Source organism: Chiloscyllium plagiosum, chromosome 7 (assembly GCF_004010195.1).
Source record: "Chiloscyllium plagiosum isolate BGI_BamShark_2017 chromosome 7, ASM401019v2, whole genome shotgun sequence".
Lineage (NCBI taxonomy): Eukaryota > Metazoa > Chordata > Chondrichthyes > Orectolobiformes > Hemiscylliidae > Chiloscyllium > Chiloscyllium plagiosum.
This window is the reverse complement of record NC_057716.1, coordinates 53,076,552-53,100,724: the sequence shown is the minus strand read 5'-3', so window position 1 is coordinate 53,100,724 and position 24,173 is coordinate 53,076,552. Positions and strand designations below refer to the sequence as shown.

Below are 24,173 nucleotides of genomic sequence, written 5' to 3'. Positions count from 1 at the left end.
AACACTGGGTGGCTTTGTATTAGGACAGGCTAATTTCACATGCACTCATTTTGCCACCCAAGAGATCTATGAGTGTACATAAAATATATTTGACACATATCTACCACAATGGATGACAGTTGTGGTTGCTGAAGGCCAATCATTTCAGGCTGACAGTGCTGTTGGAATTGCTAAGGGCGATGCTCAACAATGGTGAGCTCTTTCACTCATGATCTCCCTGCATCATAAGATCAGAAGTAAGCATGTTCACTGATAATTGCACAGATTTTAATTCCATTTGTAACCCCTGACCCTGAAGCAGGATCCAACAACATTCAGACTAAGGTTGATCAGTTGCAAGGTTTATTCATGATTGGAGATGCCGGTGTTGGACTGGGGTGCACAAAGTTAAAAATCACACAACACCAGGTTATCGTCCAACAGGTTTAATTGGAAGCACACTAGCTTTTGGAGCCCTGCTCCTTCATCAGGTGGTTGTAGAGGACACAAATGTAAGACACAGAATTCATAGCAAAAGTTTACAGTGCGATGTGACTGAAATTATACATTGAAAAATACCTTGATTGTTTGTTAAGTCTCTCATCTGTTAGAATACCATGATAGTTTCACTTCTTTCATAGGTATATCACAAAGCTTTTTTTTAAAGTTACATTCTCAGGTTAACTTTAATAATTGGTGTCAGCCCAGATAATGTGTTGAAGGTGTTAGCCCCCTGTGTGCTGTTGTTTGTGCCATAATGTTTAGACTGATTCTAATCGAAAAAATGAGTTAGCAGAGTCTTACATGGATTCATGCAGTTTTTGAGCAAAGTACAATGTAACTCTGCAAGTACAAATTCACCCCACAAACATATATGTGTATGTGTGTTTGTGTGTGTAGGAGTGTGTGTGTGTGTGCGCGTGTGTGTATAGTGCAATAGTGGTCACATGTAGTGTGACATGAATCCAAGGTCCCGGTTGAGGCCCTCCCTATCGGTACCAAGCTTAGCTATCAGCCTCTGCTCGGCCACTCTTCGCTGCTATCTGTACCGAAGTCCGCCTTGGAGGATGGTTACCCAAAGGTCCGAGGTCGAAAGTCCTGGACCGCTGAAGTGTTCGTCAACTGGGAGGGAACACTCCTGCCTGTTGATTGTTGTACCCATTCATCCATTGCCGTAGTCTCTGCTCAGTTTCCCCAATGTACCATGCCTCAAGGCATCCGTGCCTGCAGCGTATGAGATAGACAATGTTGGCTGAGTCACATGAGTACCTGCCACATACATGGTGGGAGGTGTCCCCATGCGTAATGGTGGTATCCATGTCCACACTGACACGTCTTGCAGCGTCTACCTGCAACACATCATCTGGGCTGACACCAATTGTTAAAGTTAATCTGAGAATGTAACTGTTAAAAAAATGCTTTGTGATTTACATATGAAAGAAGTGAAACTAACATGGTCATTCGAACAGATGAGAGGCTGAACAAACAATCAAGGTATTTTTCAGTGTATAATTTCAGTCACATCGCACTGTAAACTTTTGCTATGAATTCTATGTCTTACAATTGTGTACTCCACAACCACCTGATGAAGGAGCAGCACTCTGAAAGCTAGTGCTTCCAATTAAACCTGTTGGACTACAACCTGGTGTTGTGTGATCCTTAACTTTATAGACCCCAGTCCAACATCGGCATCTCCAAATTATAAATTACTATCTCTTCATGTGATTTGGGCAACTTCAATTCCTTTTTTGGATATAGCTCTGGCTGTTGAAGATGTCTAAGTCCCCAAAAGAGTACATTACCCTTCCATCTGTAGCACAACATCACTCATTGTAGCTTTTTTCTGGGGGTTGTGGGTTGGGCTATGTACTCACGGTGATTGACTATCAATAATCTTTGGGGCTGCATATCAGGCAGTTCATTGCTGCTGCTGCTGCTGCTGCTGCTGTTATAGCTACTCCTGCCAAGAGAATCTGCTGTCACAATATACCATGCTCTTCTATCGTGTGCCAACCTCAGTCATCCACTACAGCTTAACTCTTCATTGCTCCCAAGAGTTTAATATGATATACATTTGAATTTCTGCGCAACTTATTAGTTTGATTCAGGAACTGGAAAACTGGTTTGGAAAGCTGCTAATAACATTCCATTATTTTAGAAAGATTGGAAAGATATATTAGGAAATTCCAGACATATTAGTACAATATCAGATATGGGAAATTATAGGGATCTGTTAGTAGGGACAAATTACTGATCATTTGAACAAAAGGGAGTGGATTTGACAAAGCCAGCATGGATTTTTAAAGGAGGCCTTAAATATACACTTTGAGCTTAAGAAAGATAGAACAAAGCATTTTCTAAATGGTGTTAAGCTGTGAACTGTAGAAATGCAGACATATTTAGGTCTGGATTTTCCTTATAACCATTTGGTCCAAAACAGAGGCTGGACAGAAAAATAAAAAGTGGCAGCCAAATCCTACATTCCTGATGCCGGCTATTTTCACCTGCACTGGGAAGGGAGTGGGTGGTGGCCACTGGCCAGATCCCCATGATATTCAAGGAGGTGACAATCAGGAAGGCCGAGTGACTGCTATCCGATAAGTGAAGCTTTGAACCTGAAGGCTTAAATTGCCCATTGTGTCTTGGGATGTGCAAATTAGTTGGATTAGCCATGGGACATGCAGGTTTATAGGGATATGTTGAGTCTGGGTGGGGTGCCCGATGGGCTGAATGGCCTGCTTCCACATTGTAGGGATTCTATGGTTCATCAGGAAATGCTGCAGTTTGAGGTGTGTCTGCGTTGCCCATAGTCAGAACTGACCCTGGCTATGGACTTGGAAGCTAATGTGATGAAGTATTATCTTGACAGTTTTATGACCTCTTCAAAAGCGTTATGTTTCTTTCAAGTGGGTTTTGAAAAGTAAATTAGCTTGAAAGAATTATGATCTTTTGAGAGAAGTGCTTTCCCAATGACTTATTTTCACAGGATTTGGGGTATTTGAAGCAATAGCAACTAGACCCAATAATTTGAGTGGATGTGTGGGCTGTGGGGGAGGGATCTTTAATTTTGAGGGTGGTTCTAGGAGTGAGGGGTGGTGAAGGAGGGTTGGGGGATAAGTAGTCTGATCTGCTTTGCTTTATTTATTCTTTGATATTTAACATAGATATGGGCCTTGAAATCAGAGTGCATTAGAATTTGTCCAACTCCAATGCTGGGCGTGTTTCTGTCCTCAGATGGAGGTATGATCATGGAGACAAGAAGATAACCCACCTCAGCCATGAAAATCAAGGCTCAAGAGATTCACCTACACAATTGACTAAAGGTTAATAGATGATACAAAAATTAAATCATAAATCTCATGGAATATTGGCCTTTATATCAAGACAGCAGATTTGGTTAGACTCCATTAGGAACACTGCAATCAATTCTGGGCATCATTCCTCTGACACAGTACCTCGGGAAGGAAATTTTGTTTCTAGGAAGATGTTGGTTTATATGTAGAAGGTAGGGTGGGGAAGAAGGTAAGGAGTAAACGATAGGTAGGGATAGAGCCCAATGAGAGAGAAAAACGGCTGGACAGATGAAGGAGTCGATAACACAGTTCTTTCAGTTTTTGTTAAATTCGGAGGATTGGTTTTGTGGACAAGGTCAGCATTCTATTGAATATATAACAATAGAAGCTGATCTAATTGAATTGCTTAAGATGGGAGGGTAAACACAGAGAACCTGACTTGTTAAGGGTGGCATGGTGGATCAGTGGTTAGCACTGCTACCTCACAGTGCCAGGGACCTGGGTTCAATTCCCACTTTGAGCGACTGTCTGTGTGGAGTTTGCACATTCTTCCCATGTCTGCGTGTGTTTCCTCCCATAAGTCAACGATATGCAGGCCATGTTAATTGGCCATGCTAAATTGCCCATAGTGTTAGGTGCATTAGTTAGGGGAATGGGTCTGGGTGGGTTACTCTTCAGAGGGTTGGTATGGACTTGTTGGGCTGAAGGGTCTGTTTCCATACGGTAGGTAATCTAATCTATTTTCTTCAGATAGGGTGCAGGACAGGAGGATTTAGCCTAAAATTAGATGTACGTTAGGGGCAGAAAAATGGCTCAGTGGTTAGCACTGCTGCCTCACAGCGCCAGGGATCCGCGTTCAATTCCAGCCTTGGACGACTGTGTGAAGATTGCACATTCTCCCAGTGTCTGCCTGGGTTTCCTCCCACAATCCAAAGATGTGTAGGTCAGGTGAATTTGCTATGCTAAATTGCCCATAGTGTCAGGGGTGAATAAAGAGTAGGAGAATGGGTCTAGGTGGGTTACTCTTTGGAGGGTCGGTGTGGACTTGTTGGGCCAAAGGGCCTATTTCATACTGTAGGCAATGTAATGTTGTGGATGATGTCAGAAAGCATTCCTTCACACAAAGGGTAATAGGAATCTGGAAGGATATCCCTCAAAGTGTTATTTAGGCTAAATCAATTGAAAATTTTAAAACTAAGAAGGATAGTTCTAAAATATTGCAAATGCTTCAAATGTGAAGTAAAACAGAAAATGCTGGAAGTAGCCTGACAACATCTAAGGAGAGAAAAGCAACATTAACGAGTCAGGTCTATGAACTTTCATCAGAACAGCTAGATTTTTGTTAGACATGGGTATTAAAATGTTTTAAAACCAAAGGCAGTAGATTGAATTAAGCTATTGGATAGCAGGGAACAGGCCTGGCGGGCTAAATGTACTGCTCCTGTTCATTTGTGTCCTGTTTAAGAGGCTCCAAACAAAGGCATTCTTGTTTAATCAAAGCTTTTTGCTTTCAAATGGACTTTTGATTCAATTTATTTAAAATGTTGTTGGACAAAAGAATGAGCAGGGAGCTCAGATTTGATTCCAGATATACCTACACATTCAACAATCGCAGCAGCCAAATACTTCACAGATTCTGTCAGCCCCAGGATTTGAGACTATAGCCATCTGTAATCCAGGTCTCATCTGGTGCTCTGGCAGCATTAGGCTCCTCAAGATATTATTTTTCCAGCTCTTAATTTTAACCCTTTTTTGTGTTAATTCAAACCACTAAATCACTCAACTAATTCCGCCACAGATACTGTAATAAGCATTTTATTCAGAACATACAGAAAATGCTCAGTTCTGTACACAACAAATAACATTACATCCCTAATGCAGGACAACAACTACTTGTCAGTTGAGATAATGGACATTCATCAAAGATAAAAAGCAACCTTTTCCCTTTTTCTTAAAAAACTTACACAACCTTTAGTGGAAAAATTTAGTATAATCCACAAACAAACTTCAATAGTTGGGTGAAAAACCACGACCAGTTTCTAGATGCTCATGACAGATTAGGGCTGGAAACTACACAAATGAAAACGAGTAAACACTTATTCACAATTTACAGAGACATGGTTCAGCAGGACTCGGCCACAATCTTCTTCCCTCAGTTCCCATTTCCATATGATGTGAGATAATTGACAATGTACCCTAACTTTTAGCATGACAGCTAAAAGTTAGCTTCACCTCACCCCAAATATTTAACTCCATCTCTTAACTACTTCTTATTGTTCTTCTATGTCACCCCACCCCCACCTCCACCCCCAAAGAACTAATGTCACTGTTGATTTAGGCAAATGTCCATGGCAGTTTTGAGAAGATTTGTAGCTCAGGTTGAGAAGCTTTGTAGCTCAGGTTGAGGTTCGAAATATCACCACAGGAAATGACATCACCAATCCAAGGAAACCTAAACACATAAATACAAAGTGGGCCATGCCACCAGTACTTCATCCGGAAGCTCACTGATGATTTTACCTGATATGGTGATGAAACATCTGAAAACAAACCTTCCAGCTCAGTGAGCAAACTACATCCAGTTTTACACAATGATACCAGCTTCCTTATATTCAACGTTTTGCTGCCAGATGTGCTTTTTAGATTATTGCTAATGCTAAAATATTTGACATTATTTATCCTTCTACATTTCTGGCCTTCTGCTATATTGTGAGCCTGCAGGTCAATATTAGTGTTTGTTCTGTCAGATTTTCTATTCTTACAAAAGATCAGTTGTTTTTTTTGTAAATAATAGACCGTAACATAAAGGAGCAGAACTAGGTCATTCTGCCTATCCCGTCCATTCCAACATTCAATTATGGCTGATATGTTTCCCAACCTCATTCTCCTGCCTTATCTCCATAACCCTTGCTCCCCTTATTAATCAAGAATCTATCACTGCCTTAAATAACTTAGCCCCACAGCCTTCTGCAATATTGAGTTCCATAGGTTCATCACCCACTGGCTGAAGAAATTCTTCCTTATCTCAGTTCTAGAGTGTTATCCTTCACTCTGAAGCTGTGTCCTCGGATCAGAGTCCCTCCTACTAATGGAAACATCTTCACCAAGCCCACTATCTAGACTTCTCAGCTATCTGTAAGTTTCAATGAGATCCCTCTCCCAGTTTTCCAAACTCCATCAAGTACAGACCCAGAATCCTCAACCGCTCCTCATTTGACAAGCCCTTCCTTCCCAGGGTCATTCTTATGAACCTTCTCTGGACATGTTCCCAGGTCAGTACATCATTCTTTAGATACCGAGCCCAAAACAGCTCACAATATTCCATGTTACAGGAGTAATAATGCAGAGTCTTGAGCTATTTTGTTTCCTTTTTCAATTCTTAGGATCTGGCATCTCTGGCTAAGCTAGCATTTGTTACCCATCTCTCATTTCGCAATCAAGAATCAACCACTTTCTGTGTGTCTAAAGTCATATACAGGCCAGACCAGGTAAGAGATGGCAGTTTTCCCTTTCCAAAAGAATCTTAGCAAACCACATTTTTTTAAACAATGGTTATATGGTCACCATTAGGTCAGCTTTCAATGCCAGCTTTTTATTGAATTCCAATTTCACCATCTGCTTTGACAGGATTCAAATCCACACCCCCAGAAGAACAGCCTGGGTTTCAGGATTACTTGCCCAGACACATTACCACTATGGCACGTGCTTTCTTTAAACACAGTCAATTGCGGTTCAAATCCCACAATAGCAGTTTGGAATTTTTAATTCAATTGGGAATAAAAAGCTGTGATCAGTAAAAGTGAGCATAAAGATGTCAGGTTTTTATGACAATCTGACTAGTTCATCACCATCCTCCAGGCAAGGAAACCTGCCCTTACCCAGTCCAGATTTTTTTTGGGACTCTTGTTTCATTCTAATGTAGGTAATTGGCTCTGGCATGGAGCATGATCAATATTGGCAGTTCATCTGCTCTACATAAAGAAGGTTCAATCACTGAAATCCATCAGAGATCTCCCTTGTATTAAAGTGACAGAAAGGAAAAAGGATTTCTACCTTTCATCTTCTCTGTGCACCCAACATGACAATCTAGCCCATTATATCCAAATTTTGATTTTTTTTGGTGATAATGTCGGAATTCAAATTGCTTTGTTTTTTCTAAAATGATCCTTTAACTTTGGGGACTAAAAACATCAACTGGAATTATATTTAAACATGGCCTTCTTTAAAGCTTATGTCACGGCTGTCACTATCATCGATACAAGTTTCTAGTCTCATAGTTTCACAAACAAATAATAGAGCTAATCCAGATTTCCATAATAGTTCAGTGATTTTATAAGGTGGGTCTTCACAGCGTACAAGCTGAGGGAGTTCAGCTTTGATGTAGAGCTGGGTGACCGAATTAGTTTTGTCATTCCTAATTGAGCAATGGGAGGGGAGCAGAAACCAGAAATACCTTGGATTTTAATCTTTATTATTATCCATCCATCCTTGCTGGAAGTTGACATGAGTAGATTCCAAGACAGAATAGGTTTAGGCTCAACTATTAAATACACTAAGCCATGTTTGAATAACCTGTTAATCAAAAAGGCAAGCCTTGAGATGAGTAATTAGATATTGAAATGCCCAGCGGTTACTGAAATAACAGATGACTGCTTTTCAGGAACGGAGGGAAATGTATATGAGAACAACAATTCAGAATGTGTGTTACATATGGCAGAGTTTCTGTTTAAAACATTAGCCATGGTGTGCATAAGCTGATCAGAATTGTCAGTGGATAAAATTATTAATTTAAATTCAGGGTTTCACTGTTGAGTTGTTGAAATAGAGCAATGCTCAGGGGCACTACTTGGTCTGTCTAAATTTCCTCTTCCAAGAGGACATTTCCCAGCAGCCAGGTCAATTATTAGGGGTCTCTGTCCATGCAATGTAAACAATCCACTATATTAAAGCACAACATTCTATTACATGCAAAACGTTCTTCATCACAAATACTGTATTCAAGTCGGAAATTTGGAATAGTGACAACAGTAGTTACCTTGACACATCAATTTTTGGTAGCTCTCCAATTTCAGCTGTTACATACACAATTTGTTACTAAAATCCACCATTAAGGATCTGTGTTGAATACTGAAACACCCTATTTGGTTTGTTAAATGTCAACAGAGTGATTTATCAGCAACTTATCTCTAAAGGGAACAGTGGAGCAGAAGCAATGTAGACAGACATTACACACTTCAGTGAAATTCAGGAACACCAAGGGTAATTTTTCTTCCAGACATACCAACAAAGCTGTTCCCTGCCAGCAAGGAACTCAAATAATGGGATTAAGAGGTATATTCTGAATACAAAGTGCCCTTCTTCAATAGTTAAATCAAGTATATTTAAATATGTTTGGCTTGATTACCAATCAGGGATTAAAGAGTCACTACCATCCTGGTTGCTTAGGAGGCAGAACAGTAGGACAGCTGCATGTCATTTCACTATAAAGACATCAAATTAAAGCAGTACAATGACATATTTTATGCCATTACATCAGATTGTTTGGAAAAAATAAAAGGTAGGTTACAATTGTTGTACAACATGTAGTTGTGACAAATTACTAAAAATGAATCAAAACAAAGTACATACAGCATGAAAATACAAAATAAAATAAAGATGAATCCCATTAATACCAAGTTTCTAAATGGTATACTCCATATGTAACTCTTTGCATTTGCTTCAATCAAAGCTACTTTGCGAACAAGCATGTGTTTTCTCATTTAACATTCATGAACTGCAATTACAAGAATTGTGCGTCAAGTGCTTTTATCCAAGCAAAAAGTTGTCTTTTTATATCTGAGCTTTTCTGTTAAATGAATGAGTTAAATTCCAAGAACTATCACAGAAGCAAACATGTCAGCCATTTGCACACACAAACATCTTACAGGGAACAAAATTTTAAATGGCCAATTAATCAGTTCTCTATTTAACAGGATTGGCCAAGGAAGAAATTGGTTAGAATTTTCTCCTCCTCTTTCAATAACATCTTGAGATTATCAATGACCACATGTAAGTGCCATTAGGACTCGAACTCTCACCTGAAGGACATGAACAATACAGCAATCCCAAGGATAACTATTATCAACAATACCATCTCAAAACCAGTTTAGCTTATTCTGCCAACTTGACACATCTTCCTGTTGCACAAATATGATACTCACACCCAAGTCTAAGAGCCAGGGCATTTTGCAGCGTTGCTAAATCTGTAAAACATCCTTGTTTAAGAAATTATGTTACACAATGTCAATTTCAAATTGTAAAAAACTACCTCAGGACAAGGCATTTCAAGATATGACAAATTTTGAAAATTGCACAATTAATCAAATTATCATGTGTGGGTTTGTCTGACAGAATTTAATGGTGGTGCCAGGATCTACCCCACCAGATGGAGACCGGGTGGGAGCCTCTGTTGTTCGCCTGCTGGAAAAAACAGTATTCTGGTAGACACTTGACAGACGAATGCCAGACCTTCCCAGGACTTAGGACCCTGAGGGTAGAAATAACACCAATGGGAGGGTAGGAGCTCTCCAATGTACATCGGTGCCACTGGGAGCAGAGGTTACTGCACATTCACTTGAGCCATAAGATCAAAAAGGGATCCAGATCACAGGCAAGTGATGGTGGGATGGGAGGGGGGGTCGCAGGAAGGGATTTCACTGGCTGGGGAGGGAATTAGGTGGGTGGCTTCAGTTGGTTCGGTTTCCTGATGTCAGGGCTCTCTTTCAGGCTTGGAGCATGTTTGAACAAGGAACCACCCTGTCCCTGGAATCCCACAAGTCAACCCAAATGAGTTGGAATTTCAGGATCCCTGCCCACCTAACCCTGCTTCTCACAATCGCTCAGTACCACCAGCAGTGAGGTCAGCCCCTAAAGTGGCATGCAGGCTGAAATTAGTATTCAAACTGCTAGGCCATCCATGGGCCTTCTTGCCATGAATTGAAATGGGTGCAGGAAAGAAGGAGTGGAGTCTGTGACCTCCAGCCTGATTAAATGACCCCACCTCAGACAATAATTCTTATTATCGACTGCTATAAAGTAATTCTCCTGGATTTATAATTTTGAGTTTCACTCTACTTTGAGCATAGTTACTAAAAATCATACTTTTCACTTAGAGCAATCTGATGCCATTATTGAAAAGTTGTCGAATTACAGCATTTGGAAAGGTGCAGACTTTATTTGTACAAGTATCTGCAGGCCAGTTGGAAATGGAATGGATATCTTCTTCTTAGGAAATATTAGACAAATGCACTTGAATGGATAGATAAGAGTGATGATTTATACGAATATTGGAGAAATAGTACATTGTCCAATTTGTTGATTGGCTGGAAATCAGAACTACAGAGGTTAAGAGAAGATGAAATTAAAGTGGGGAAAACAGCTAGAAATCTCGCACCAAGAATTAATGAACCAGTGAAAAGCCTAATCCTTTCAAGATCAGCAAGGACAATGTTGCAATAAAGGTAAAGGTAAAGCAATTCTCTCAAAAACCATTTTGAAAATAAATTTCATTCACTACTTAACTGAAATTTCTAATCTTTGTAGTATGAAATAAACATTAAAACCACTGATTTTGCAGTAAAATTTGATCAGGTTGTAATCTGTCCTGGACTTCTCACATGGATGCACTGGTCAAGAAGGCACAACAATGCCTGTTTGTTAGGTGGTTTAGAAATTTGACATGTACGTAGGACCTTCACCAACTTTTATAGATGCACCATAGGAAGCATTCTATCCTGGTGCATAATGGTCTGGTATGGCAACTGCTCTGCCCAGGACAATGAGAAACTCCACAAGGTTGTGTGCACAGCCTGGACCATCACGGAAGCCAATCTCCCATCCATGGACTCCATTTCCGTTTCTCGTTGCCATGAAAAGGTTACCAACATCATTAAAGACCCCTTCCACCCTGGTAATGCTCTCTTCCAATCTCTTCCTCAGGAAGAAGATACAGAAGCTTGAACATACACATGAACAGGTTCAAGAACAGCTTTTTCCCTGCTATTATTAGACTGGTGAATGGACCTCTCTAACTTAAAGTAATGTCGATCTTGCTTTGCGTACCTCCTGTGCAACTGTAGTCTTGTATGCCTCACTCTGTCTAAGCACCCTTTGATCTGTATGTCATTGTTTGCTATGATCTGCCTCTACTGCTAGCACAAAGCTTTTCACTGTACTTAAGTATGTGTGACTATAATAACTCAAATCAAATCAAAGAAATGATAGAATAGTTTTTTTCATCTGATACTTGGTTGTTTGTCAATTTAGTATTTCACTTTTAAGGCTTTGTACTTTTAAACAACATACTAACAGACTCTTTTAAGTTTTAGAAGTAAAGCAAGCATGATGCATATACATAGTTTTAATTTTTGAAAAACAGGGACTCCAGCATACATATTACATGATAAGGAGATCTAAATAGTTTATGTCCAAACCACAGTCATATGGTGTAGAGGAGGTAATGGCTCAGTGGTATTATTGCTAGACTATTAATCCAGACACCCAGTAATTTTCTGAACACTTGGGCCCAAATTCTGCCATGGCAGATAGTGGAATTCAATTTTAAAAATAAAATCTGGAATTAGGAGTTAAACGGTGTTATTACACCATTGTTGATTGTCAGGAAAAACCCGTCTGGTTTACTTATGTCCTTTAAGGAAGGAAATCAGTGATTGACTCTTAGCAATTAGCGATGCTCACATCCTGCGACTGAATAAAGAAAAATCCTGTATGTTGAAGGGTTAGAGGATTTCATGCCATGTACAGAGATTTTTTTCCAGTTTCTGCACAAAAATGATTGTATGTCTCAATGTATGATCTGTCATTTCCCCGGAAGTCAGCAGTTTGGCTTCCTGTGGTGTTCAGCTGGTCAGACAAATGCAGTACATGCAACTGCAGAATGGTTGGAGGGAGGGAGATCACAAGTTCTCTTCTGTCCTACCAACAAATAGAGCTGAATTTTGTGGGTGGGTGGATGGGTGTGGAGAGGATAGAATGGAGGAAGGTATATTGCTTATCCACTAGAAAGAAGCTTGGTGTCACCTCAACTGACACTCAGTGAGGCCATATCAGAACAATAATGTCCTGCAAATGGCCTTAAGCAGATGAAGATCCAACTTCTGCCTCATTATACATCCATTAGAGAGTGTTAAAATAGCCCAACTCAAGGGAAAACATTGCTTGATTGACAGGTCTGGCCATCTGAACTACTGTCATTTCACACAATGGATATTTGCAGAAGATAGAGGCATCAAGTACTTACATTTCTGCTACTGATCCTTTAAAATATCTGGGTGATTGACACAGTTATGGCATGAAGTTAAAGGAACTTTTTAAAATGAAAAATTATGAATGAATGACTGTTTTAAATCTTATTTTGCAACCATCTCTTGTTGTCACAATAGAGTTAATTGATTCCATAGAGAGTCCACTGTGGATGAATGGGCATGTGCAATACCTTGGCATGAAGGGTATGAATGGCAACGGTGGTGGATGGGAACACAGCTTAGCATGGAGGGAAGGTCGAGATCTCTCAGACTTAAGTTCAAAAGGTTTGCTTGTGCAGGCAAAGGTTCATTATGAACTCCTTTTAAAAGCTCGCTAACTAACAACAATTGAGAAGTTGTGGACATGTCTATCCCAGTGATGGAGCTGGTCAAATCAGGATTGCAGGTTGCCAGTTCACAAGCTGAATGGGTTTATATCCCAATCTCTGCACTGGTGGAAACTGGGATGTTGGGAATCCCAGAATTGGTCCTGCTGCTGTTTACACATCTCCGCAAACTCCATAAAAATCCAGCTACTGTGCCTGAATGTCTGTGAGGATATCATGGAACGTGCCATTCACACTCACCTAATGTGACTGTTCTGGTGGGCTATGGCTAAATCACATGAATCCTTGATATTTCCATAACTTGCAAAGTCATGAAAAACTTTTGCCATTATGACACTCCGCATTGTTGAGTTTTTTAAAATTTGCTCATGGGATTTGGACATCACTGGCGAGGCGAACATTAGAGCCCACTCCTGATTGTCCTTGAATAGCTCACTAGAACATTTCAGAGAGAAGTTAAGAGTCAACCACATTGCTGTGCATTTGGAGTCACATTTAGGTCAGACAGGTTGATGTTAGCAGGGTTCCTTCCCTCAAGGCCATTGGTGAATCAGATGGTTTATTTTCACAATAATTGACAGCAGTTATATGGTTGCCATTAGACCAATTTACAATTCCAGCTTTATTACCTGCCATGCTGGGATTTGAACCCATGTCCTTAGACAATTAGCCTCTGTATTACATCATGGCAGAATGACATCACCACTATGCCACCAGCTCCTCAATCGTTTTTAAGTAATATCCTGTGGTTTCAGCCGACTCAACAAATAGTCGGCTTTTAAATTTACCTTTTTAGCCTTTGAACGCCTTCATTACAATTTTCTGCTCTTTTCAAATGCCCGGCTCATATGTAATGACCCATTAAATCCTTTGGCTGATTAATGAACAGCATCGCCATTTGTTATGCTTAACTGTGCACATGTAGGTTTTAAATGTTTTTTGTGGCAGGTTGCTGAAAATATGAACTGATAAAATTGCAGCCAAGGAAATAGTGAACAGGGCAGGTAACAATGCTCCTATCTGATTAGATCAGAGAGATACATTGCAAAATGAACAGTGCAAGGTTTGAATAAGGAAATGTAAATTTGATGTGTGATTTCAGTGTCAAATCAGATACTGTAAAGAGCTTCTCTTTCTACTTTTACCGTATACAGATAGTTCTCATATAAAGTGTACTTCAGCAGCACAATTTGGCTAAAATGTCGCTGAAGAATTAGGGAATGGTATTTTCGAGAATGCTTACCCCTGTTCGCAATAGAGGACTGTGGACTGATATGGGAAAAAGACAATTTTAATATTAAGGATTGAGAAAGGCTTTGCTGAGCTTTTAAAAACCCGGATGACTGAAACTCATTGTAAGTTATGTTTATGTTAACACTACTAGTTGCAACAGGGAAGCTGTTTGTAGGTGGTTCAGCACCAGTTGGTGTATACAAAAGTGAGATTTGGCTGTCAAAAGCCTAACAAAAACTCTGATTAGTTCCTATGTAAGTGAACAGCTTGAGAACATGCACAATACTGTCAGATCCCTTTGGACTGCTGCAAGGGGCAGGTGGAGTGTCTTTCTCTCCTGTAAATTATCTAAAGCATAAAGAAGCCAAATTATTAAGTGTCACTAGTTACTGTAAGCTGTGGCCTTTAACCAAGAAAGAAGACATTTTGCTGTTAGAGTGCCTCCTACAATGAAGTGAAAAGGATATAGAGAAGAGATTGAAGAACAGAAACTCCTAGCAAGTGACAGGGTCATCACAGCAAACCATGTGAACTGGGGCCCGAGAACTGTTTTCCCAGTTTTAATATTGCTCACACTCAAAGCAATTTTCGTGGTCTATTTGCACATGTGGGGTTGAGAAGGACATTACAGTTTTTAAAGTTATATGTTGACAGTTCGTAGTTGATTATCTGTGGCTAGAATCTATTCATTTGTAATAAATAGCAGATCTTATTAAGTACAGAAACTTGGTTCATGTCTTATGTTAACCAGAGTCTGACGACAAACTGGAGACTCTAAATAATTTGATAACATTTATTTAAACTTTGTGATGACTCTAGGTGCAGTAGGACTTGATTTCCAGCATGTTACCCCAGTGAGGCATGACAGTACAGATAATGAAATGGAGAAAGGATAAGAGATTGGAATAAATGACTGAACAATGTTAGAATTTTTCTTAAAGTCGGCAATTAAAGCATGACAATTAAACTTCGTTGAGCTGTGAAAGGGGTCATTAGACTTAAGAGTGACAATTTAAGTTCCAGAGTTGATACTTTGCATTTGGCTCGCACTACATTTGAACGAGAATCTAGATATCAAGATGCCATTTTTGAAAGGTTTACAGCAGACCAGCCCATTTCTGACATACCCTCTTGAATTCTGCAGTTAGTATCCAGCGGGTCTCATCTGAAGTGTCCGTGGAGTTTCGCACTAGGTATGCCAAGCACTTTTAACCTCACCTTAATCTTCACAGCAATTTCTGGAGTGATAGTTCTGTCCTAAACTGTGACTCCTGGTCGAAGGCCTAAGCTTACACTGTATATCTAATTTCCTGGAATGTAACACTTTATCAATTCAACAAGAAGGATGTTTCATTATCTCATGTAACAAGTCTGTTGAGTTGTTTTTTTTCAAATCAGGAAAAGTTTGTGACACATTTTAAAAGCTTTACTCTGATAAGCTGATATTGAAGATTTTACGTATTTCAATAGATAATTTGAGAAAAAGAGGTAAGCAAACAGAGATCTCTTAACCAAAGCAAAAATTTTTGGAAAAGCTCACCAGGTCTGGCAGCATCTGTGGAGAGAAATTAGCGTTAACATTTCGGGTCAGGGAACCCTTCCTGCACAAGTTCTGAGGAAGGATCACTTCACCTGAAACATTATTTCGGATTTCTCTCCACAGATGCTGCCAGACCTGCTGAACTTTTCCAACAATTTCGGTTTTTGTTTCTGATTTAAAGCATCCGCAATTCTCTCCGTTTTTAACCACTTAACCAAAACTGACCAACGTAAATATATTCAGACAGTACTGATTGTGAAACTGTGTTTTTGTTGACATCGCTTTACAATAGGATAAATGATGGTGACATGCAAAATTATTTTGATTTGTGTTTTTCGGGTCCATTTGAAAGCAAACTATATGATGAATTACAGCATTAAATAAAAGATGTCAATTTACTTATTAAGAAATTGTGACAGGCTAATGGAGGACAATTGCCCATTTGTTTGCATTTTTGCTTTTAAAACATATCACTGTTTAGAAGAAAATTGTTTATATATCTGCGAATTGTTATTGAAATTCTGATTACGGAGTGGAAAATTGTGACAAACAATGAGAATTCAGTTTTTATATCACGATGTGGTAAGAATAGAAAATATTTTGTCAACACATTGTTATCCAAAGTATATTTCAGACTCTTAAAAGTACTTAATATTTTCTGAGATAAATTCTAGTTTATGCCGACTGCAAGATTAACCTTATGGAAAGTGGTGGTAACAAACCCGGCACCTTTGATCCACATTCCAAAACATTCAAAACTTCCTGACTTAATTCTGTTAGTTGAAGTTAATATTAAATTAATGAAATAGCCAGTATAATAACTCTGCTAGCGAGGCACAGGAAATATTTGGGATAAACTTTCATGACATTCTTTCAATGTCCCAGTATAACCACAGATGCTGGAGAAATGGGTAAAAAGCATGATTATCCCTTGGTTGAGCATCCACTTCATGGTGTTTTTCCGACCAATGGAGCTGGACTATATTGTCACTTATTGCAGTCCAGCATACATGTGTATATTTTACATGTTCCCCAATGCTGACACACTCCAAGGATCCACCAGGGACCAATTCCAACATTCCACCATAGTTCTGAAAATCCTGAAGTTCCCCTACACAGAATTGCCTAATCTCACCGTGCAAGTCCAATCCTGCTGCACTCATCATTGTCTGCCAAGGCTCCAAAACCTATGGGTATGCTGTGGTGTAGCGAAATCCCCTTACTTTTCTCCTCAATGAGGCAAAGCAAAGGTACCTTCAGGGGATTCTCACTTAAAGTCAGAAATTTGCATTCCTGAAAATCCTGACTTTAATTGAAAAGACTTTAAATGAGGCATGGATTCCCAAAGGAATCAATGCTAAAACTGGAGTTAACTTCCATATAGCTTTTCTTCGAGGAAAAAAAATTAATACATTATATTTATATCCTACGTTGAAATACTTTACATGGCTGAAGTCCTACAGTGGTGAAAATAAATTTTAATTGCATAAAAGGCCATAACAAACAGGTACAGGCATTGGCCATTTGGCCCCTCAATACTGCTCTAACATTCAGTAGCACTATGGCTGATTCAACATTCTTTATATCCACTGTCCTGCTGTGTTTCCCTATAACCTTTATTTCCCCTACTGATCAAGACTCTAGTGCAGTCTTAAATATGCATAAGAGCTCTGTCCCCACAGTCTCTGGCAAGGAGTTCCAAAGGCTCATGATCGTCGAAGAGAAGAAATTCCTCCTCATCTCAGTCTTAAATTGGCACCCCTTTATCCGGAAAATATGCCCTCTGATCCGAGACTCTCCCATGAAGGGAAACATCCTCTCAACATTTACCCTCTTAAGAATGTGATATGTTTCAATTCGGTCACCTTCCAAATCTTCTAAACTCCAGTGAGTTGAGTCCCAATCTGTTTAGTGCTTGTTCATAAGACAATTCCTCCATACTAGGGATCATTCTTGTGAACATTCTCAGAACTGTCTCCAATGAAATTATATATTTTCTTAAATAAAAACAACAAGCTGCTCTCAATCCTCTAGTTGTGGTCTCACCAACATCTTGTACAGCTTCAGGAAAACTTTGGGGGCTGCACAGTGGCACAATGGTTACCACTCCTGCCTCACAGTGTCAAGGACCCGGATTCAATTCCACTCTTGGATTACTATTTGTGTGGCATTTGCACATTCTCTCCATGTCTGCGTGAGTTTCCTTCCACGGTCCAGAGATGTGCCGGTTAGGTGGATTGGCCATGGGAAATGCAGGTTTATCGGGATACGGTAGTGGGGTAGGTCTGGGTGGGATGCTGTTTGGAGGGTCATTGTGGACTTGATGGGTCAAATGGCATGCTTCCATTTTGCAGGGATTCTATGAAAAAAACTTTCCTACTCTTCTACTGTAACCCCTTGAAATAAAGATCAATGATCCATTTGCATTCCTAATGATCTGCGAAACTGTATGCGAGAAAAATGTAAAATCCTAATGACACTACTCGCTGTATTGAATGCTGAGAGTTCAGCCAAGAGGCTGCTGCACAGGCTTTGTGCTGAAGGGCCTTGTTAAGTCTTGGAGCAGACATGCTCATGGCACAGGACCAAATGGTATAGGTCTCTCAGTTCGGTCTATTTAATTGAGTTACTTGAAAGTGGAAAAACAAAATACTGATATCCCAAAAGAATAACATTTGGATCATTGAAACAATACGTACAGGCCAAATCAAAGTTACTGAAAAGGCTGATAATGTGAAAGCAGTATCTGATGTACACTGGGAAACATATTTGTCTATTTTGGGGCATGGAGACCTGTGGTTACTGGACACTCCTGCATGGTGCATCCAACAGCAACCCTCAGCACAAACAGATTGTCGTTAAAGACGACATATAGCTTCGATAATTCAAGGTCACAAAGGATCTTCTCCAGTATATGATCTGGAAATCTAAGCAATGCATGATGGGTTAAGTTCCTGTGTAGAACAGACTGCTCCTGGTTAGTAAAGGTACATTGTTGTTTTCATTACATTTCTTGGTAACTGGTTATCTTTGTATTGTTTTGGGTCGATTTGGATAAAAGGTGTTATTGAAGATTGCTGGAGTCCTCTTGCTTGCTACTTAAAGTTACATTAATATTTTATTAGTCATTTTAAGTTGTTAGAGAATGTATTAATGTCCAGTAATAGGTATTTCCATCTCTATTTATTTATGCTGAGAAAGATTGGAGAATTCGAAGTGACACATCAAGCAGGTGAGGTTGCATTCAGGCATGTCATTATGTGAAATAAGTCTATTAATAAAAGGTCAGGGTGTGGTATCCAAGCCAAAATTTGAAAAGTTGGATCTTGCACTGTAATAGCTATATGACAGTTAAAGTATTAGAAACTTTTACATGACTTGTTTCTTCCAGGCATGTGGGGGCGAGATATCAGACACATCTTCTAACCTTCAGTTCATAATTGTATCAAGGAGGTAAACGATACATTGTTTGCCAGGAACAAAAGTTTCATCATGTTTTCTGTGGAAAGCAGCCAGCAACAAAAAAGATGCCTGCATTCCTACAATTCCTGCAAGTGCAGGCCATAACTGATTGCATTCACATGGCCATACATGATCTTGCCTGAACACAACACTATTATGAATAGAAAGGCTACCACTTCGTCAACAATCAGGTGGTGTGCAATCACAAATACAGAATTATACATTTAAATGCACATAAAGCTGATGCTCCCACTTTTCATTCATTTTCTGAAAGTCAGTAATGAAGGATTAAAGACTATAGTGATGTCTTGTCTGTGTTCAACGATATACAATTTCACTTGGCTCATGCACCAATGCTTTAGCCAAGGATGTGAGCACACAAAAAGCTATAATACAGCTCTGGTATCCATCAGGGTCACTGCGAAACATACCTCTACAACCCTGAATGAATGATTCTGTGACTTTGATTGTTCACAGGAAGCTCTGAAGAACCCAGTGAGATGAAATGACTCTCATTGATAACCAGTTATCAATGTTCGTTTCTAGAAATGGAAGCTTTGCAGTTGCTTCTGCTGCTGGATTTGAAGATCGTCAACAAGTGAACGTGCAATGACTAGAAATAAGTAAGTTACCCTGCTGTACAACGGGTAATGTGTCCACATTCATTTTTGTGGGGTGACAGAAATGTTGGAATGTGATATTTCCCTAAGATGCATCCTCATTCATACAAACTGCTGCGGGCTAATTAAACTCTTTTACCTCTTATGGCCACTGCTTTATTAAGTGCTGTCACTTGCAACTTGATAATACACTTCCCTATCCCCATCCCTTGAATACAGAGCTATCTACTCCCCCAGAGTAACCCTTTGTTGTAGGATTTCCAGAATCCAGCTGTTTAATTGGATAACTCTGCACCCAGCTTAGAAAACTGTCTCCCTCTTTGGAAGACAGCAGCCTTTGAAGCAAACCTCAATCATTGTGCCCTGCACCATGCACTGGGAGCACCCGAGAATTATGCCAATGAGCTAACTTTGGAAAGGACAATTTATTGGAACGCACATTGTATGCCAATCAGGTGCATGTTAAATGTGTATTGAAAAAAGATGGTATTAAAACCAGTGACTATATCATGTTTGAGATCCCCAGTGATATCAATCAATAAAAAATCAGAGTAAAAGGCAGTTGGAAAGAATGATCACTCAGTAAATTTTAGTGTACTCTGGACCTCATGAATGTAGTGTACTTTCCAAATGTTGTTACATGACTGACTTCTGGGCACTTGATCTGAAGGAAGGCCTGGAGTAGCTGTGACTTAACTGTAGTGAACAGCTGGATGCAGTATAGAATCAACTAGCAACTGAATGGATAAAGAAAAGTATTTCTCACGCATGGTTATATCTAGACAAACAATACACTAATACAGTCAATTACAGCTGGCCCTCATCTGCCAACTTTGTTTGCTATTTTGAAAGTTCACTCAGCAAGAATGAGCAGCTCAGGTGCTCTAAGTAGCAAAACAGACAGCAATGACACTTTAATGCTCCAACTAAACAGAATCACTGAGGGACACATTTTCCCTGTGACATTGCACTATGGTCTGACTGGGGGGGGGGGGCGAGGGGGAGGCAGGTAGGATGCAGTTCACACCAGGCAAAGTGAAGATGCTGCTTTCTCGGCGGGTGCTGGGCATTTCAGTTGTACTGCCTCTTAGACACACCGTAGGCTCAGACAGGTGTCTGCTCCAGCACGGGGGGAGTTATGAGAGAGGAAAATATTTTTTAAAGGCACAAAAATAAATCTAAAATCTAAGCTCCGTATCACTCTAATAAGCGACGTAATTGCTTCTTGGAAAGAAACATCTGATGTCCGTGTGATTCCAATTCAGTGTTCAGCAGGTTATCGGATTACACGCTCAAATTATTTCTCAGAAATGCCCGGTGAAATTCTTCTTACCCTCAATTGGTCAGTCTTCAAGATGACACGCATCGTTTGAAATAAGGGATGAAAGGAAGCTTGCACGACCCGCTTTAGAAATACTGGCGCGCCCTTCTGGCTTTGCGGGGGGGGGCGGGGTGTGTGGAAGCTGAGGGAAATGCCAGCGCCAGCGGCGTGCTCTGGCCGGGTAGGGAACAGCGCTGTTCCTGCTCCACACTCTGCCCCCTCTCGCTGCACCTGACCCCCCCCCCCCCCCAGCACTGCGACCGTCTTCGGCTCAAATCGCCATTTCACAACATCGTTCCGTTCCCCTAATCGTTTTAAAGAGGGGCGAGGCTTCCCCAGGTCCACCTCTTCAGGTGATAAGTCTGTCAGCTTCATTGAAAACACGCTACACAATAATGTCAACGTGGAGAAGTATTATATTCCCGGAATTTTGAAAAATAAAAGTACACGCAGCTTTTCTAACCGATTGACAAATTCTGCCTTCATGAAGATAATGTAAGTGTGGTCTAAACACGACAGAGAAATAAACAGAGATCTGAACGATTAAAACAAACATTGATGGTTGATAGGTTTATGGCTGGGTCAATTAATCCCCAAGTTGTACTCCCGGTACCAGTGCAACCTTTCCTTAAAGTTGTTTAACAAAAGGGCTGTCCGAGCTAGCGCGCGGATGTTGTGTAGCGCGCGGTTTGCACTCGGAAACTTCAGGGAGTTCTTCAAGCAGCCGGACTCCTGTCCTCCAGCCCAGGAGCTAGTCATCTCTGTCAGAGAAAGCCGAGCCCCCCCTTCCACACGCTCGAGTTTACAAGGCACGACATGAAATGTTCCAGCATCCAGGCTGTACCGTCCTGCTCCCACTCCCGCTCCAGCACAACATGCCACTTGGTTTAACAGGTTCGGAAATCCTGGCGTCCCCTTGACACGGCCGGAAAGGTGACAGAACATGAACTGTCCAACATTTCACACACACGCACCTTCCCCCTCCCGCCTGGCAACACTGGGACCTCGGATTACAAGGTAGACCCAGTCTTACTTTAATCTTTACCATGACCCTCACGGAACTTAAAACCTCTGAATAAACGAATGCTTGCCCGCATCCCCAGCTCTGACTGGCTCAGGGGCATTGGGAAATGGTTCAAATGTTAAAATCGGGTCCATTCATTCACAACTCGTCCATTCAACAGGTATCGAACTGGCTTTCTTTCAGATGGCTGACGCGAAAACAGACCGCAAACTACTTCATTTCAGCATGCCTGAGCTGCTCCAGATGAAAAATAAAACAAGAAGTTTCACTCGTTAATTATATATTCCCCCCGAAGTCGCTAAGGATCAGAACGATACTTACAGAGAGAGCAGATGATCACCGCTGCTGCTCCCAGTGCACGGCTCACCCAGTTTGCCGGTTTCTTGGAGTTACTCTCGATCCACTAACCTTGTGATTTGCTGCAGTCCAATTGCGACACGAAAAAGAATCACATTGTTGTGATATCTGGCACCCTGGACCACATTTTCACTGGTTTTGGTACATTAGCTACCGTCAGCCTTATTAGGTAATGTGGTCAACTTTAGGGGAGGGGAGGGGAGGGATGCTTCACAACGGATGGACGAATACTGTGTGAACTCCAGAGTACAGAAATAAATGTGAATGCTGAAAATCAGAAAGAGAAACAGAAATGAATAAGCGTTCAGAAGAACGGTCACTGGATTGGAAACGCTAACTCTGGTTTCTCTCCACAGGTGCTGCCAGACCTGTTCAGCTTTTCCAGCAATTTCTGTTTTTGTTAACAAAAGAGTAATTCCCTCTGAGAAGCACACCATGCAGCAGACAGGAGACCGGAGTTTTACTCAGAACACAAAACAACACAGTTCAGGGCAAGGGAGACTGTGCCACACCACAGCACAGGGAGAGAGGAGCCAGTGTCTCACACCACAGCACAGGGAGAGAGGAGCGAGTATGTCACACCACAGCACAGGGAGAGAGGAGCCAGTGTGTCACACCACAGCACAGGTAGATAGGAGCCAGTGTCTCACACCACAGCACAGGGAGAGAGGATTCAGTGTGTCACACCACAGCACAGGGAGAGAGGAGCCAGTGTGTCACACCACAGCACAGGGAGAGAGGAGCCAGTGTGTCACATCACAACACAGGGAAAGAGGAGTCAGTGTGTCACACCACAGCACAGGGAGAGAGGAGCTGGTGTGTCACACCACAGCACAGGGAGAGAGGAGCTGGTGTGTCACACCACAGCACAGGGAGGGGGGAGCGAGTGTGTCACACCACAGTACAGGGAGAGAGGAGCTGGTGTGTCACACCACAGCAGAGGGAGAGAGGAGCCAGTGTGTCACACCACAGCACAGGGAGAGAGGAGCCAGTGTGTCACACCACAGCACAGGGAGAGAGGAGCCAGTGTGTCACATCACAACACAGGGAGAGAGGAGTCAGTGTGTCACACCACAGCAAAGGGAGAGAGGCGCTGGTGTGTCACACCACAGCACAGGGAGAGAGGAGCTGGTGTGTCACACCACAGCACAGGGAGAGAGGAGCCAGTGTGTCACACCACAGCACAGGGAGGGGGGAGCGAGTGTGTCACACCACAGCACAGGGAGAGAGGAGCCAGTGTGCCACACCACAACACAGGGAGAGAGGAGCGAGTGTGTCACACCTCAACACAGGGAGAGAGGAGCCAGTGTGCCACACCACAGCACAGGGAGAGAGGAGCTGGTGTGTCACACCACAGCACAGGGAGAGAGGAGCGGGTGTCTCACACCACAGCACAGGGAGAGAGGAGTCAGTGTAACACACAACAGCACAGGGAGAGAGGAGCCCGTGTGCCACACCACAGCACAGGGAGAGAGGAGCCAGTGTGTCACACCACAGCACAGGGAGAGAGGAGCCAGTGTGTCACACCACAGCACAGGGAGAGAGGAGCCAGTGTGTCACACCACAGCACAGGGAGAGAGGAGCCAGTGTGTCACACCACAGCACAGGGAGAGAGGAGCCAGTGTGTCACACCACAGCACAGGGAGAGAGGAGCCAGTGTGTCACACCACAGCACAGGGAGAGAGGAGCCAGTGT

General features: G+C 41.5%; 1 protein-coding gene across 3 annotated transcripts in view; it reads right to left on the bottom strand.

Moving 5' to 3' along the window:
* Positions 1-22,614, bottom strand: part of LOC122551600 (myosin light chain kinase, smooth muscle-like) — a 422,603-nt gene extending 399,989 nt beyond the window's left edge. The window contains exon 1 of one of the 3 annotated variants that reach the window (XM_043693744.1): positions 22,443-22,614. The gene's annotated coding sequence lies outside the window, so the exon portion shown is untranslated. Of the gene's footprint in view, positions 1-21,109; positions 21,206-22,442 lie in introns of those variants that run through there. The other 2 variants (XM_043693745.1, XM_043693743.1) reach the window with 2 other exon arrangements.
* Positions 22,615-24,173: the final 1,559 nt, after the last annotated feature.